At 38.6% G+C, this 18,222-nt stretch overlaps 1 pseudogene; it reads right to left on the reverse strand.

Moving 5' to 3' along the window:
* Positions 1-1,386: 1,386 nt before the first annotated feature.
* Positions 1,387-2,476, reverse strand: LOC134484895 (protein SET-like; annotated as a pseudogene).
* Between the last annotated feature and the right edge of the window lie 15,746 nt (positions 2,477-18,222).

Raw genomic sequence — 18,222 nt, forward strand, 5'->3', positions numbered from 1 at the left:
TTATGCATTAGGTCGCTTCCTGAAACATTGTTCTCTGAACAATGGCGCTGGGCAGCAGCTCTTCATCCATCCAGGGCAGAGTCATGTCTGAGAGCTTCTGCTACATACCTGTGACAGCCCACCTCACTGACTGCTCACCCTGACAGACATCCCACCTTCTTGGTCAGTTCACACTGCCAGTGAAGACACACCAGCAACTGTACTTTGTAGATGGCATTAGGGCATCAGGTCAATGACAGTGGGAGCAGGTACTGCCATGAGATCCAGGTAACCAAAGGCCCTTATTTTAAAAAAAAAGCCAAATGTGAGATAAAAATTAGGGGTACAAGTCCACAGCAGCAAGCTGTGTCCACTCAGTTACAGAGACGTTAAGACATGATTCAAATCCCTTTAACTCAATCTGCACAGCCCTGAGGTCATCCTGCAAAGTGTGTATCAAAAAATAGGAAGTTATGGAGACAAAGTTTGACATGGTGTCATTTGCAGGTCAAACTTGGAAGGTCTGTGGAGCATCTGTTCTGACAGAAAAGCATCAGGTCCTTTGTGTACACACTGATTTTATTGTAACAAAGCAACTTGTACACGTCAACATTTAAAATGAGAATCTTTTTCCTTCCAGTGAAAACTGGAAAAGAAAAAAAATAAGAAAAAAAAGAATTAAAGATAAAAGTTACAACAGAAAATGCCAACTCCAAATAAAACCCTACAGCTTCTGCTGGTTCTCCCATTGAGTGGCAGGGCTCAAGTCTTCATCAGGAGAGAATTTTATTTTAAGTGTTACCTTAAACTACAAGGATGTCTGTTAAACATCACAATGAAACATGCCAAAGGAGAAGCCATGTTGTCAGATGCCCACCTAACCCCCCACACCTCGACCCCGCCCTTGCTCACTGTCTATACCCCCCCTTTTTCCTTTTTATTAAACAAGAGAAAGTAGACAGATACATGTTGGTAAATGCTAACGGTCTGTATACACATAGAGACACAGTGTAATCTCTGAGCCCAATATACAGAGAAAAGAAAAAGCTAGAACTCTATGCACTAATACAGAGAGGCCTAGCACCCTCCAGCCTCCAGCAGAGTCAAGGGAACTGGAGGGCTTTTCTTTCTTCCCACAGAGCATAGTGGTGGTGTTGAGTCCACAGTCTGAGACAAGGATAAAAATGAATTTAGAATAGAAACGTGAAGATTCTTTTCCTGTTGTATTTTGCTCAAGATATTTTCCCCAAAATTAGTTGAGAAACATGATGTTGAGACCTCAAAAACAGGGCGACTGGGCACAGAAGGACAGGGAAGAAAGGACTGCAACTTGGTCCCAGGGACTGGAGAAATTTAAAAAAATAAAAAGAAAATGAAAAAGAAGGTTGGATCTATCGGTCTTCTGTGCTAGTTATCCTCACCTTCACCCTCTCCTTCCTCCCCTTCATCCTCGTCGTCATCTTCTTCACCTTCATCCTCGTCTCCTTCATCAATATCTTCCAATCCTTCTTCCTCTTCATCGTCATCATTCTCCTCCTCTGCCTCTCCTTCTTCATCATCCATATCGGGAACCAAATAGTACTGCAAGGGATTTGGTCAAATGTCATCTTTGATGACCTTCCTAACTCGTCAGCACTCGAATCAGAATGGTCAGTAAACCAGGTAATGAAGCTGTCTGGCTCTTCATGCTGCCTCTTCCTGCCGGCCTTATTCTGCGTTTGACTAGAGCGTTTGTGTCAAATCATTTCCAGATTTCCATTTGATTTCGGTGGACTTTGAAGACGACGGGTCACCACTCTCATTCAGATGAAATTCTTTGGAGAGAACTTTATTTTCAAAGTAAGGATTTTCATCAAACTAAAAATCTATTCTAGCAGAACATGTATTAAGAGGTGCTATGTATCAGCCCAGTTCTGAAGAATTCATACAATTGCAATTGTCCTAACTGGAAGTGAAGGGGACACATATTCCAAAGACAGGAAACAGAAATGTTTAAGCAGAGGCTGGAAGCATTAACATTTCTCCCGGGCATATGGAAGGGTCGGGCCTGTTACGTAGGGGATGCACTATTCCTCAAGAGAATTTGGCATTTTTATGATAACAAGAATAAAATCCTACAGCACTAAAAAAAAAAATCTATTCTATAACCTGATTTAATGTCTTCAAATTCTGTCACTTCAACTCTGGTCAAATAGTGCAGGGCCTCCTCATCTTCTTCCCCAAGCAGTGCAGACACTTGTGGGTGGTTGACAAATGTTGTTACTCAAAAATTTGGGATTTTGGCGATCAATTCTGACCTCTGGTTGGCGGAGTTTGTTATACTTTTGTTCTACTTTCAAAATTTACTCACTGGCTTGTTCATTAAGTCTGTCTATTTCGTTTTATACTTCATCAGTACGTTCAATTGCTTCTTGCTGTCCTTTTTCTGAGGTCTCATCTGTCCGGTCATATTGGAGTTGAGCTCCTTTTTACTGTCTTTGGCCTTTGGCGCAGACATAGTGCCCTCTGTGGTCAGGGCCGGAAGCTGGGAGGGGGAGCGAAGGGACGGCCAAGGGGGCGGCCCCCGGCTTCCCCTCACGCCACAGGCGCTGCGCTTGCTCCAGCCGCCTTCTCCCCGTGCTCACTTGCTTCCCTTCCACCTGGCTGCCTGGAACTGCCCTGCGGGGCCTGCGTTGTGGCCAGCCCCTGGCCCGGGTTCTCACTGAAGGCAGGAGCAGCGATGGCTCGATTGGACTCCTCATCTCTTGCCCTGCGCTCTGGCTTACTTATCCATTGCTTGAGCCACCTCCTGCTCGTCCAATAATTCCACTTCTAACAACAAAAATCACCAGAAGCAACAATCACTGGTCCCTATTATCTCTCAAAATCAATGTAATCAATTCCCCAGTAAAAAGAAATGGGGTAAGAGACTGGATAAATAAACTGGATCCAGCATTTTGCTGCATTCAGGAAACTCACCTCAGAGTCAAAGACGGATATTACCTCCAAGTAAAAGGATGGGAAAAGTTTTCCAAGCAAATGGTCCCAAGAAAGAAGCTTGAGTAGCCATTCTAATAGCCCACAAAATAGACCTTCAACCAACAGTTATCAAAATTTAAAAAAAATGGGGAAGGACACTACATACCATCAAAGGAAAAAATCCACTAACATGAACTCTTTAATTACAAACATATATGCCCCAAATGCAGGGGCAAGCAAAGGTCCCAAAATAGGCCTCAATAGATAAAAGAACATTGAATTAATCCCATGTATTCTATTGGACCAGCACAGACTACAGCTGGTCTTCAATAGCAGCAAGAAGAGTAGAAAGCCAACATACACATGAAGCTGAACAACTCTCTACTCAGTGATTTCTTTGGTCAGGAAAGAAATAAAGGAATAAAGAAAGAAATTAAAAGCTTTTTGAATTCAATAAAAATGAAGGCAAAACATATTCACACTTATGGGACACAATGAAAGCAATGATAAGAGGAAAACTCATAGCTCTGATGCCTCAAAAAAGAAACTGGAGAGAGCATACACTAGCAGCTTGACAGTATACCTGAAGGCTCTAGAACAAAAAGAAGCAAATATCCAAGTGGAGTAGACAGCATGAAATATTTAAACTCAGGGCTGAAATCAACCAAGTAGAAACAAATGGAACTAGACAAAGAATCAACAAAACCAGAATCTGGTCCTTTGAGAAAATCAACAAGATAGATACACCCTTAGCCAAACTAAGCAGAGGGCACAGAGACAGTATTCAAGTTAATAAAATCAGAAATGAAAAGGGAAACATAAAATCAGAAACTGAGGAAAATTTAAAAGAAAATCAAATACTACTACAAAAGCCAATAATCAACAAAACTGGAAAATGTGGATGAAATGGACAATTTTCTAGACAAATACCAGGTATCAAAGTTAAATCAGGATCAGATAAACCACATAAACAGTCCCATAACTTCCAAGGAAATAAAAGCAGTCATTAGAAGTCTCCCAACCAAAAAAAGCCCAGGAACTGGTAGTTTTTGTGAAAAATTCTATCAGACCTTCAAATATCTAATACCAATACTCTTCAGACTATTCCATAAACTAGAAACAGAAGGAACACTACCCAGTACTTTCTATGAAGCCATAGTTACACTGATACCTAAACCACAAAATGAGCCATCAAAAAAAGAGAACTTCAGACCATTTTCCCTTATGAATATCAATGCAAAATCATTTAATAAAATTCTTACAAACTGAATCCAAAAACACATCAAAATGATTATTCACCGTGATCAAATAGGTTTTATTCCAGGGATGCAGGGATAGTTAAATATACCGAAACCTTAAACATAATCTACTATATAAACAAACTTAAAGGAAAAAAAATATGATCATCTCATTAGAAGCTGTAAAAGCCTTTGACAAAATACAACACCCAGTCATGTTAAAAGTATTGTGGTGATCAAGAATTCAAGCCTCATAACTAAATATAGTAAAATCAATACACAGCAAACCAATAGCCACCATCAAATAAATTGAGAGAAACTCAAAGCAAACCCTTTAAAATCAGGAACAAGACAAGGCTGCCCACTCTCTCCCTACCTACTCAATGTAGTATTTGAAGTTCTATCCAGAGCATTTAGACAACAACAACAACAACAACAACAACAACAACAACAACAACAACAAAAGATCAAAGGGAAACAAATTGTGAGGGAGGAAGTCAAGGTATCACTATTTGCAGATGGTATGATAGTATACCTAACTGACCCCAACAATTCTAAAAGGGAGCTCCTACAGCTTATAAACAACTTCAGCAACGTAGTTGGATATAAAATTAATTCAACCAAAGAAGCCTTCTTCTACACAAAGGAAAAAAGGTCTGAGAAATAAATTAGGGAATCTGCACCCTTCACAATAGTCACAAATAATATAAAATATATAAATGTGACTCTAATCAATTATGTGAAAGATCTGTATGACAAGAACTTCAAATTCCTGAAGAGGTAAATTGAAGATGACCTCAGAGAATGGAAAGATCTACCATTCTCATGGACTGGCAGAATTAATATAGTAAATATGGCCATCTTATCATAAAAAAATCTACAGGTTTAATGCAGTACCCATAAAAATTCTAACTCAATTCTTCATAGATTTAGAAAGAGCAATTTGAAAATTCATTTGGAATAACAAAAATTCCAGGATAGTGAAAACTCCTTTCAACAATAAAATAACATCTGGGGGAATCACCAACCCTGACCTTAAGCACTATTATAGAGCAATAGTGATAAAAACTGCATGGTTTTGGTACAGAGTCAGGCAAGTAGATCAATGGAATAGAAGTGAAGACTCAGAATTGAACCCACACACCTATGTTCATTCTATCTTTGACAAAGAAGCTAAAACCATCCAGTGGAAAAAAGATAGCATTTTCAACAAATGGTGCTGGGTCACCTAGTGGTCTGCATGTAGAAGAATACAAATTGACCCATTCTTATCTCCTTGTACAAAGCTCAAGTCCAAGTGGATCAAGGATATCAACATAACTCCAGATATACTGAGTCTAATAGAAGAGAAAGTGAAGAAGAGCATCGGATGCATGGGCACAGGGAAATCTTCCTTAACAGAACACCAGTGGTTTATACTCTAAGATCAACAATCAACCAGTGGGACCTCATATTTGCAAAGCTTCTGTAAGACAAAGGACACTGACAATAGGACAAAATGAAAACCTACAGATTGGGAAAAGATATTTACCAACCCTATATCCAATAGAGGGCTAATATCCAAAATATATAAAGAACTCAAGAAGGTAGACTCCAGAAAACCAAATAACCTTATTAAAAAGTGGAGTACAGAGCTAAACAGAGAATTATCAACTGAGGAAATTCGAGTGGCTGAGAAACATCCTAAACATCCTTAGTCATCAGGGAAATGCAAATCAAAACAACCCTGAGATTCCACCTCACAACAGTCAGAATGGCTAAGATCAAAAACTAAGATAACAACAGATATTCTTGAGGATTTGGAGAAAAAAGAACACTCCTCCATTGCTAGTGGAACTGCAAGCTGGTAAAATCACTTTGGAAATCAGTTTGTTCATTCCTGATAAAATTGGAGCTAATTCTACCTGAGGACCCAGCTATACCACTCCTGGGCATATATCCAAAAGTGCTCCAACATCTAACAAGGGCGCATGCTCTCCTGTGTTCATAACAGCCTTATTTATAATAGCCAGAAACTCAAAAGAAACCAGATGTTTCTCAACTGAAGAATGGATACAGAAAATGTGGTACATATACACAATGGAGTACTGTGCAGTGATTAAAAAGAATTACTTCATGAAATTCAGAGGCAAAACTAGAATATACCATCCTGGTGAGGTAACCCAGACAACAAACTTGGTATGTATTCACTAATAAGTGGATATTAGCCCCAAAGCCCACAGTGTCCATAAATACAACCCACAGAACATATGGAATGTAGAAGGAAGGAAGGCCAGGGTGTGGATGGTTCAGTAGTGCATTGAGGGGGAAACAGGATAATTGTGGGAGGTAGAAGGAAAGTGGGACCCAGGAGGGGGAGGAAATAAGAATGGCAGCATCACGATTTGGAGGAGATATAAGAGAGCTACAGGGGCTCAGGAAATTGTACAAAAATATGTAGCATTAGGATGAGGAGCTGGGTATGGCCATTGAAGGGTCCCAGACACCAATGAAACATGGGGCTCCAAGGACCCCATGGGGATGACTTTAACCAAAATCCACAGAGAAGGGGGAGATAGATCCTATAGAGACCTCCTCTGGCAGATAGGCATGGCCCCTGTCAAGGGATGGGGACACACATCCATCTCAAAATTTTTAACCCAGAAATGTTCCTGTCCAAAGAAGAGCAGGGACAAAAATGGAACAGATACTAAAAGCCAACCAGGGACTGCCCCACCTGGGGATCTATCATTTCTGCAGACACCAAACCCAACACTGTTGCTGTGGTCAAGAGGTGTTTGCTGACAGGAAGCTATTGTGGTGGTTCCTGAGGAAGTCGGCCAGCAACTGACCAATGCAGATGTGGATGCTTGGAGCCAGCCATCAGGCTCAGAGAACCTGGTGGAGGAGCTGGTGGAATGACTAGAGGAGCAGGAGGGGAGCATTGGAACCCCATTGGAAGAACAACATAGGCTTGCCTGATCACCCAGTTCTCCCAGAGTCTAGACCACCAACCAAGGAGTGTACCTGAAGGGATCCATGGTTCCTGATACATATATAGCAGAGGATGGCCTTGCCTGACAGCAATGAGAGGGGGAGATTCTTGGTCCTGGGGAGGCTTGATGCCCCAGCGTAGGGGTATGCTGGAGTGGTGGGGAAAGAGAGTATGGGTGAATAGGGAAGCACTCTCATACAGGCAAAGGAGATGGGGAAAGGCAGATGTGGAATTGGGAAGCTGTTGGAGAGGTAATCTGGATATGGAATATCATTTGAGATATAAGTGAATGCAATTATTAATTAAAAAGGAAAAAAAGAAAAATGTGAATTATATAAAAATAAAAAGACAAAAGAAATACATATTTTTCAATTGTAAATATAGGAGTTATCTCAATTCTTCTATTATTAAGCACAGACTAGCAACTTCTGTTAAAACATTGAAGTCTATCTATTATTTTCCTTCTAAGAAATATACCTCACTAGGAGAAAACACAGCCTTACAAATGAAAAGAAAAAATAGTATGCCAAGGAAATGTAACTGGAAAAACAAAATGTGAGGTTAATCACAAATCACAAATGTGAGGAGACAAATTAGACTTTGAACCAAAATTAGGTAAAAGTGATAAAATGTTTATTTCATATGTAATAAGGAAGCAACTCTTAGTAATAAATAACAATTCTAATCAAAAAGACATGTGCACACAATTTCATTAATAAACACCACTGAAGATTAGTACAGATTACCACTCCTATCACATCAATAGAGCTCATTCAGACCACAAACAAATTTTCTTTAAAATCAAAGTTAAATAACATTATAGACCAAACAGACTTAACATGTACCAGCAGAATATTTCAGCCAAACAATACTAAATATTAATTGTTTTCAGTGGTTCAGAGAACTTTATCTGAAATGTAGTTTTTAAAGTATACAAAACAAATCTTATATAATATGAAATAATTAATAATAATTAACTCTTTTTTTCTTTTTCCCCCCTCCCCTTCCTTATGGGTGTTCCCCTCCCAACCCTCCCCCCATTGCCGCCCTCCCCCCAACAGTCTAGTTCACTGGGGGTTCAGTCTTAACAGGACCCAGGGCTTCCCCTTCCACTGGTGCTCTTACTAGGATATTCATTGCTACCAATGAGGTCAGAGTCCAGGGTCAGTCCATGTATAGTCTTTAGGTAGTGGCTTAGTCCCTGGAAGCTCTGGTTGCTTGGCATTGTTGTACCTATGGGGTCTCGAGCACCTTCAAGCTCTTCCAGTTCTTTCTCTGATTCCTTCAACGGGGGTCCTATTCTCAGTTCAGTGGTTTGCTGCTGGCATTCGCCTCTGTATTTGCTGTATTCTGGCTGTGTCTCTCAGGAGCGATCTACATCCAGCTCCTGTCGGTCTGCACTTCTTTGCTTCATCCATCTTGTCTAATTGGGTGGCTGTATATGTATGGGCCACATGTGGGGCAGGCTCTGAATGGGTGTTCCTTCAGTCTCTGTTTTAATCTTTGCTTCTCTATTCCCTGCCAAGGGTATTCTTGTTCCCCTTTTAGAGAAGGAGTGAAGCATTCACATTTTGATCATCCGTCTTGAGTTTCGTTTGTTCTAGGCATCTAGGGTAATTCAAGCATTTGGGCTAATAGCCAGTTATCAGTGAGTGCATACCATGTATGTCTTTCTGTGATTGGGTTACCTCACTCAGGATGATATTTTCCAGTTCCAACCATTTGCCTACGAATTTCATAAAGCTGTTGTTTTTGATAGCTGAGTAATATTCCATTGTGTAGATGTACCACATTTTCTGTATCCATTCCTCTGTTGAAGGGCATCTGGGCTCTTCCCAGCTTCTGGCTATTATAAATAAGGCTGCGATGAACATAGTGGAGCACGTGTCTTTTTTATATGTTGGGGCATCTTTTGGGTATATGCCCAAGAGAGGTATAGCTGGATCCTTAGGCAGTTCAATGTCCAATTTTCTGAGGAACCTCCAGACTGATTTCCAGAATGGTTGTACCAGTCTGCAATCCCACCAACAATGGAGGAGTGTTCCTCTTTCTCCACATCCTCGCCAGCATCTGCTGTCACCTGAATTTTTTATCTTAGCCATTCTCACTGGTGTGAGGTGAAATCTCAGGGTTGTTTTGATTTGCATTTCCCTTATGAATAAAGATGTTGAACATTTCTTTAGGTGTTTCTCAGCCATTCGGCATTCCTCAGCTGTGAATTCTTTGTTTAGCTCTGAACCCCATTTTTTAATAGGGTTATTTGTCTCCCTGTGGTCTAACTTCTTGAGTTCTTTGTATATTTTGGATATAAGGCCTCTATCTGTTGTAGGATTGGTAAAGATCTTTTCCCAATCTGTTGGTTGCCGATTTGTCCTAACCACAGTGTCCTTTGCCTTACAGAAGCTTTGCAGTTTTATGAGATCCCATTTGTCGATTCTTGATCTTAGAGCATAAGCCATTGGTGTTTTGTTCAGGAAATTTTTTCCAGTGCCCATGTGTTCCAGATGCTTCCCTAGTTTTTCTTCTATTAGTTTGAGTGTATCAGGTTTGATGTGGAGGTCCTTGATCCACTTGGACTTAAGCTTTGTACAGGGTGATAAGCATGGATCAATCTGCATTCTTCTACATGTTGACCTCCAGTTGAACCAGCACCATTTGATAAAAATGCTATCTTTTTTCCATTTGATGGTTTTGGCTCCTTTGTCAAAAATCAAGTGACCATAGGTGTGTGGGTTCATTTCTGGGTCTTCAATTCTATTCCATTGGTCTATCTGTCTGTCTCTGTACCAATACCATGCAGTTTTTATCACTATTGCTCTGAAATACTGCTTGAGTTCAGGGATAGTGATTCCCCCTGAAGTCCTTTTATTGTTGAGGATAGTTTTAGCTATCCTGGGTTTTTTGTTATTCCAGATGAATTTGCAAATTGTTCTGTCTAACTCTTTGAAGAATTGGATTGGTATTTTGATGGGGATTGCATTGAATCTGTAGATCGCTTTTGGTAAAATGGCCATTTTTACTATATTAATCCTGCCAATCCATGAGCATGGGAGATCTTTCCATCTTCTGAGGTCTTCTTCAATTTCTTTCTTCAGTGTCTTGAAGTTCTTATTGTACAGATCTTTTACTTGCTTTGTTAAAGTCACACCGAGGTCCTTTATATTATTTGGGTCTATTATGAAGGGTGTCGTTTCCCTAATTTCTTTCTCGGCTTGTTTCTCTTTTGTGTAGAGGAAGGCTAATGATTTATTTGAGTTAATTTTATACCCAGCCACTTTGCTGAAGTTGTTTATCAGCTTTAGTAGTTCTCTGGTGGAACTTTTGGGATCACTTAAATAAACTATCATATCATCTGCAAATAGTGATATTTTGACTTCTTCTTTTCCGATCTGTATCCCCTTGACCTCCTTTTGTTGTCTGATTGCTCTGGCTAGAACTTCAAGAACTATATTGAATAAGTAGGGAGAGAGTGGGCAGCCTTGTCTAGTTCCTGATTTTAGTGGGATTGCTTCAAGTTTCTCTCCATTTAGTTTAATGTTAGCAACTGGTTTGCTGTATATGGCTTTTACTATGTTTAGGTATGGGCCTTGAATTCCTATTCTTTCCAGGACTTTTATCATGAAGGGGTGTTGAATTTTGTCAAATGCTTTCTCAGCGTCTAATGAAATGATCATGTGGTTTTGTTCTTTCAGTTTGTTTATATAATGGATCACGTTGATGGTTTTCCGTATATTAAACCATCCCTGCATGCCTGGGATGAAGCCTACTTGGTCATGGTGGATGATTGTTTTGATGTGCTCTTGAATTCGGTTTGCCAGAATTTTATTGAGTATTTTTGCGTCGATATTCATAAGGGAAATTGGTCTGAAGTTCTCTTTCTTTGTTGTGTCTTTGTGTGGTTTAGGTATAAGAGTAATTGTGGCTTCGCAGAAGGAATTCGGGAGTGATCCATCTGTTTCAATTTTGTGGAATAGTTTGGATAATATTGGTATGAGGTCTTCTATTAAAAATAAATCAAAAGTGATTCACTCTACTGATCATAGTAAAATAAAACTAGAAATGCCCCACATAAACTATATAAAATATATAATGTAATGCAGAATGAATAACACATTAAGGAGTCATTGAAGAAGTGAAAAGACACAACTTCTAAATTCTCAGAAAACACCCTAGCAGTTCTGTAGAACACAGTGAAAATAGTTTTAAGAGATAAATCTATAAATGTATATGTTAGAAATTATGAATATCAAATGAATAACTTTTATCAGTGATAAAAAACAAACAAAAACATGAGAACAAGGTGAACTTCAAAACAATGGTTAGAAATAAATATGAGGGAACTGGAAAAAAATGAATGAAGGGTAAATGAGCAATACAATGAATCAAAAACTACAGATAAACTCACTAAAGAAATAGAATGAAGGCCCACATTGATAAAACTAGAAAGGAGAACTAGAACATTATAATAGCTGTCAGGAAAATTCAGATATCATTAGTGTTTACATTGAAAATCTTTACTGCAACAAGAAAAAGCCAGATATACAGATAATTGTGAATGTTTTTCTTCTAATTCATGAGAGACATTAGTGTTCTGTGACATATCTACCAGAAAACAATTTTCTGCTTTTTAAAATTAATTTTATATTGTCTTTGAGAATTTCATAGAATATACTTCAATCATATGCTTTCTCCACCTCACAGAGAATTCTCCCCACCTCCAAATCCATTCTACTTCATGTTTTTTCTCTCACAAAACAAAGCAAAGTGAAATAAAACATAGGATCCAATTTGTGTTGACTGATTACTGCTGAGCATTGGGTAGGTCCTGGAATGTGGTTAGTGGTCACAGTGTCACTTCAGAAAAGAAAACTGGTTTAGCTTCCTCAGCAATTATCAGTTTCTAGCACAAAATGAGACTTATTTTTCTTCTCTGCCCTGGCATTTTGCTTGACTTGAGCTTTTTTGAACCTTATTCATGGCTGTCACAGTCTCTGAGAGTTCATATAGCTCTATGCTGATGTGTTTGGAAGAAAAAAGTCTTTTCTTCGAGTTACCACACCTTGCCCTTAGAATCTTTATCTACCATTCTACTTATAAATCTATAAGCCTTGAGGGTGAAGAATGTAATGTGTACATCCCATCTTGGGTGGAAACTTTCAAAATCTCTTATTCTCTGTATGCTATCCAGGTATGGGTTTCTGTGTTAATTACCACCTACTGCAAGAAGAGAATTTTCTGATAAGGGTTGATTGATTTACTGATTTATGTATAGGTCTAGTAATATGCCATTGGGACTATGAGTGATATGCTAGTCTATGGGTGTCATAATGTATCGCTTCATTACTTTGTTCATTTAATAGAATAATAGTACACATTCCTCTAGTGTCCATAACCTATCTAGTCTTGGGTCCTTGGCCTCGTTTACAGTGTCAGGTATGATGTTCATCTTATTAATCAGGCTTTCAATACAATTAAGAATTGGTTAGTAATTTTCATTATATTTGTTCCATAATTGCACTGGTACCCTATCTTATTAGATGTCTATTAATGTAACATGTAAGGGTCATAATAATTATATTAATGATTATTTTCTCTTGAGATAACATGTATAGCACTTCTAGCACAATTATCACTAGCCAATAGAAGTAAAACTTTTAGCTGAGTACCAGATAGATTCCTCCTTGTCCTATAGCATAAATATGTGGTGTCATTGGCCATAGGATCTCACCATCAAGTTATGTGTGAGTGTTTTGCATATAAAGTTTAAGATTATTTTATTCAATTTATGTGAAGAATGGTGTTAGAAATATGGTACAGATTATGTTAAACATGTAGATTTGCTTCTTTTGGTATGGCCATTTCACTATATAAATCCTACCAATTCAAGAGCATGGGAAGCCTTTTTGCCTTCTATATTGCTAAATTCCTTTCTTTAATACCTTCAATTTCTTCAATGTCTTCAAAGTCTTTCACTTGCTTAGTATCATTCCAAGATATTTTTGAGGGTTTTGAGTAAAATATTGTTTTTCTCATTTTTTTCTAAGTGTATTTGGCATTTGTATATAGGAAGACTACTAATGTCTAAGCATTAATTTGGTATACTATACAATATTGTTTAAAGTGCTTATAAGTGGTAGAGGTTTCCTAGCTCAGACTTTAGGGTTTGGGAGGAGAGGTGGAATCATATGATCTGCAAATAAAGATGTTCTGGTTTCTTCCTCCCCTTTTCTCATTCTGTTAATATCCTTCTGTTGTTTTATTGCTCTGGGTAAGACTTCAAAAGTAGATAAAGTCAACATCACTGCTTTGTTCCTAATTTTGGTGAAAATTCTTTGAGTTTTTATTTAGAGTGATGGTGGATATTACTCATTGAAAAACACCTTTATTGCATTGAGATATGTCTATTTTATCTATAGTATTTCCACCACTTTCATAATGAGTGGTATTTTTTGTCTTATGTATTTTATCTTAAGAAAGGATAATATGGTTACTATACTTTGTCTACTTATATGATGGTTACTTTTTTGATTTATGTATTTTGACCAGAACTGTATCCCTAGGATGAAGTCAAGTTGATCACAGTGGATAATATTTTTATGTGTTCTTGAATTCATTTTATAAATATTTTATGGGAACTTTTACATCTATGTTTATAAGAGGTATTAATCTATAATTATCCTTTTTTTGTTGAGCCTTTGGCTTTTATATCAGGATAATATTGGCTTCATAGAAAGGATTTGGAAAGGATTTATTTTTAGTTTCTACTTAGTAAAATAATTTGGGAGGTATAGGTGTTAGTTTGTCTTTTAATTCTATAATGAATTAATCTGGTACTGAGCTTTTATTGAGAGATTAAAAATGAATTATTCTATCTAGAAGTTACAGATATTCACCATGATTTACCTTTGGTAGGTTATTTATATAAGAAAAATCCATCCATAGATTTTCTATTTTCCAGTTCAGTGAAATACATATTTTTAAAAGTATAGCCTATAATTTTCTGAATTTCCTCAGTTGTAATATCACACTTTTCATCTTTAATTTTCTTTATTTACATTTCAAATATTATCCCCTTTCCTGTTTTCCCTCTACAAAGCCCTATACCATCCCTCTCCCACTGCTTTTAGAGGGTGCTCTCTCACTCACCCATCAACTCCTTCTCACTTCTCTAACATTCCCCTACACCTGAACATCAAGCCTTCACAGGACGAAGGGCCTCTCCTCCCACTGATGCCATATAAGGCTAATACTGTGTTACATATACATCTGGAAACATAAATCCCTCCATGTGTATTCTTTGATTGGTGGTTTAGTCCCTGGGAGCTCTCAGGCATCTGGGGGGAGGGTTGATAATGTTGTTCTTCCTATGGATTGCAAACCTCTTTATCTCCTTCAGTCCTTTCTCTGACTTGTCCATTTGGGATCCCATGCTCAATCCAATGGTTGGCTGGGGACATCTGCCTCTGTACTTGTCAGGCTCTAGCAGAGCCTCTCAAAAGACAGCTATATCAGGCTCCTGCCAGCAAGTACTTCTTGGTATCCAGTGTGGTGTCTGGGTTTGGTTTCTGTATATGGGATGGATCCCCAGGTGGGCCAGTCTCTGGATGGTCTTTCCTTCAATCTCTACTCCACACTTTGTCTCCATATTTCCTCCCTTGAGTATTAGGTTACCCCTTCTAAAAGGGTCTAAAGCATTCACACGTTGGTCTTCCTTCTTCTTGAGCTTCATGTGGTCTCCGAACTGTATCTGGGGTAGTCTGAACTTTTGGGCTAATATCCACTTATCAGTGAGTGCATACCATATACATTCTTTTGTGACTGAATTACCTCACACAGGATATTTCCTAATTCCATCCATTTGCCTAAGAATTTCATGAAGTCATTGTTTTTAATGGCTGAGTAGTTCTCCATTGTATAAATTACCATATTTTCTGTGTCCATTTCTCTGTTGTAGGATATCTGGGTACTTTACAGTTTCTGAATATTATAAATAAGGCTGCTATGAGCAGAGTGAAGTATGTGTTCTGGTTATTATATCTTGGAGCATCTTTTGGGTATATGCCAAGTTGGTTCCTCAGGTATTATATGAGGGACCGTCACACTGATTTCCAGAGTGGTTATACCAGCTTGCAATCCCACCAACAAGTAGGAGTGTCCCTTTCTTTCTCCACATCCTCACACAGCATCTATTGTCACCTGAGCTTTTGATCTTCTAACTGTTCTGACTTGTGTGAGGTGGAATCTCATGCTTGTTTTGATTTGCATTTCCCGGATGATTACGGATATTGAACATTTCTTTAGATGCTCCTTAGCTATTCCCTATTCCTCAGTTCAGATTTCTTTGTTTAGCCCTATACCCCATTTTAACAGGGTTATTTGGTTCTCTGGTGTCAAACTTCTCAAGTTCTTTGTTTACATTTGATATTAGCCCTCTATCAGATGTAGGATTGGTAAAGATCTTTTCCAAATCTGTTGGTTATCATTTTGTCCTATTGACAGTGTTCTTTGTCGTATAGAAGATTTGCAGTTTTATGAGGTTTCATTTGTCAATTTTTGGTCTTAGAGCATAAGCCATTGGTGTTCTGTTCAGGAAATTTTGCCCTGTGCCCATGTGCTCAAGGCTCTTCCCCACTTTCTCTTCTATTAATTTCAGTGTATCTGGTTTTGATTTTGTCACGGATAGTCTAGGTTTCTCCATCTACGTTAATTGAGAGTATTGCTGGGTATAGTAGCCTGTACTGGCATTTGTATTGTTTTAGGTTCTGTATGTCATCTGTCCAGGATTTTCTTGCTTTTAATGTTTGTGGTAAAAAGTGTGGTGTAATTCTTATAGGTTAGCCTTTATAAGTTACTTGACTTTTTTCCCTTACTGCATTTAATATTCTTTCTTTTTTTAATTTTTTGTGCATTTGGTGTTTTGAACATTATGTGATAGGATGCATTTCTTATTTTTTTCTTTTGGTTCAATCTATTTGGAGCTCTGTAGGCTTCTTTTATGTTTATAGGCATCTCTTTCTTTAGGTTAGAGAAGTTTTTTTCTATAATTTTGTTGGAGATATTTACTGGCCTTTTTTTTGCCAATTTTGCCAATAGACTTTATTACCTTGAATATGGAAGACACATAAAGCAATGTGAATTGCTTCTGTTAGCAGAATTATGTGTTAACTTACTGGACTTTTAAGTTGGAAGTCTTCACTCTGTTCTATACCTAATATCCTTAGGTTTGATCTTCTTATTGTGTCCTGGATTTCCTGTATGCTTTGTGTTAGGGGCTCTTTGCATTTTACATTTTCCTTAATGGTTATGTCAATGGATTCTATGGTATCTTCTGCCCCTGAGATTCTCTTTTCTATCTCTTATATTCTGTTGGTGATGCTTGTTACTATGACTCCTTATCTCTTTCCTAGGTTTTCTATCTCCAGGGTTGTCTCCCTTTGTGATTTCTTTATTGTTTCTATTTCCAGTTTTAGATCCTAAATGGTTTTTTTCAATTCCTTCGCCTGTGTAGTTGTGTTTTCCTGTAATTCTTTAAGGGATTTTGTTTCCTCTTTAAAGGCTTCTACTTGTTTACCTATGTTGCCCTGTATTTCGTTAAGGGAGCTACTTATGTCCTCCTTAAAGTCCTCTATCATCATCATGAGATGTGATTTTAAATCCAAATCTTGCTTTTCCAGTGTGGTGGGGAATCCAGTATTTGCTTTGGTGGGAGAACTGGGCTCTGATGATGCCAAGTAGTCTTGGTTTTTGTTGCTAGAATTCCTGTGCTTACCTCTTGCCATCAGGTTGTCTCTGGTGTTATCTGTTCTTGCTGCTTCTGACAGTGACTTGACCCTCTTGTAAGCCCGTGTATCAACATTCCTGTAGACCTGTTCTCTCCCAGTGAGATCTGGATACAGAGAGCTTTGGTATTACGTCAGTTCTGGGCACAGGCAGAAACCAGAAGGTTCCTGTTCCTGAATGCTCCTAGGTTCCTGTGTTCAGAGGGCACTATGTGGGATCCTCTTAGGCCAGGAATGTGAGCAGAAGTAGTGGTATCCCCTGAGTTCTCAGGATTGTTCACACTTCTGAGAATCCAGCTCTCTCCTCCATGTGATTTGGGTAGAGAGAGCTGTGGGATCAGGTCAGCTCCAGGCACAGGCACAAATCAGAAGGGTTCTGTTCCAGACTACTCCTGGGTTTGTGTGTCCCGAGGGCTCCAGGTGGGTCACTTGGAGCAGAAGTGTTGGTCTTACCTCTGTTCTCAAGTGGGTCAGCACTCCCATTGACTGGCTTTCAGCTCTGGGTGCAGACAGAAACTGGAAGGGTCCTCCTGTCTATCTAGTTTTATGTGATCTTTGATCCACTTGGACTTGAGCTTTATATAGGAAGATAAGAAAGGGTTGATTTGCATTCTTCTACATGCTGATCCCTACTTGGACCAGCACCATTTGTTGAAAACGCTGTCTTTTTTTCCACTGGATGGTTTTAGCTTTTTTTGCCAAAGTGACCCTAGTGACCCTAGGTGTGTGGATTTATTTCTGGGTCTTCAATTTATTCCACTGACCTACCTTCCTGCCTCTATACCAATACCATGCAATTTTTACCACGATTGTTTTATAATACAGCTTGAGGAGAGAGATGGTTATTCTCCCAGAAGTTTTTTATTGTTAAGGATAGTTTTCAATATCCTTGGATTTTTGTTATTCCAAATGTATTTTGAAATTGCTCTTTCTAACTCTATAAAGAATTGAGTTGGAATTTTGATGGGGATTGTATTGAATCTGTAGATTGCTTTTGGCAAGATGGCCATTTTTTTTTCCTTTTCTTTTTTTTTTTTTTTTCGGAGCTAGGGACCGAACCCAGGGCCTTGCGCTTGCTAGGCAAGCGCTCTACCACTGAGTTAAATCCCCAACCCCCAAGATGGCCATTTTTACTATATTAATCCTGTCAATCCATGAGCATGGGAGATCTTTCCATCTTCTGAGATCTTCTTCATTTTCTTCAGAGACTTGAAGTTCTTGTCATACAGACTTTTTATTTGTTTGGTTAGGTTCACCAATTTTAATTTGGTCTCTCTCTCTCTCTCTCTCTCTC

This window comes from Rattus norvegicus, chromosome 1 (genome assembly GCF_021556685.1).
Source record: "Rattus norvegicus strain SHRSP/BbbUtx chromosome 1, alternate assembly SHRSP_T2T, whole genome shotgun sequence".
NCBI lineage: Eukaryota > Metazoa > Chordata > Mammalia > Rodentia > Muridae > Rattus > Rattus norvegicus.